The 693-nt window shown below is 42.7% G+C and overlaps 1 long non-coding RNA gene across 1 annotated transcript in view; it reads right to left on the bottom strand.

Moving 5' to 3' along the window:
* Window positions 1-491: 491 nt before the first annotated feature.
* LOC115068914 overlaps window positions 492-693 on the bottom strand; it is a 31,141-nt gene continuing 30,939 nt past the window's right edge. The window contains exon 3 of the long non-coding RNA XR_003848252.1: window positions 492-628. This is a non-coding gene — a long non-coding RNA (uncharacterized LOC115068914). The remainder of the gene's footprint in view (window positions 629-693) is intronic.

Raw genomic sequence — 693 nt, 5'->3', positions numbered from 1 at the left:
ATCCAGCCCAAAGAGGAAATAAAACTAGAATGATAATGGCAGTGGAAAATAGGTCAGCCTGGAAAAAAAAAAAAAAAAGAAGAAGAAAAAGAGAAAACTCTATGAATTTTTTAAAGTGTCAAAACCTAAGAGAACAGAATTGCCTTTCCCCTGAGCCTCCAGCCCAGAGTACTTTCCTCTTCCATTCCACCTCACCTGGACTTGGCTTAAGAGATGTACCAATGAGTTGTCCAAGAATGCTGGCTATGGCAGTACATAGCTGTAATCCTAGCACTCTAGAGGCTGAGGCAGTAAGAAGGTAAGTTTAAGGCTAGCAGGGGCTACATAGTAAAGTTCTATTTCAAACAAAACACAAACAGAACAGTCTGAGTTTTCTATCTGATGGTTCCCCAGGCTTTGCTCAACTTCTTTAGCCATAGCTGCTGTCGCTCCCACCAAACAAAGATAAGTTCAAGGTCCCCTCCCCAGCCTTCCAGTTACCTGTGTAGCTGAGTTCCTCACACCCCTCAGCCAGCTGCTGAGTGAAGTCACAAGGTATTTTGGTCTTGATGACAGAGGTGTGAATGGCAGCTTCCATCCAACTCAGATGAGCTCATACATGTGAATGCTCTTTGCAATTTATAAATCCCTGATTAGACAAATGCAAAAAGTGGTTATTTTACAACTCTGAAACCCAGTAGCCCCATATGCATG

The sequence above is a fragment of the Nannospalax galili genome, unplaced genomic scaffold (genome assembly GCF_000622305.1).
Source record: "Nannospalax galili isolate Female #2095 unplaced genomic scaffold, S.galili_v1.0 scaffold127, whole genome shotgun sequence".
Lineage (NCBI taxonomy): Eukaryota > Metazoa > Chordata > Mammalia > Rodentia > Spalacidae > Nannospalax > Nannospalax galili.
The sequence above is the reverse complement of the archived record's forward strand: the minus strand, read 5'-3'. Positions and strand labels throughout refer to the sequence as shown.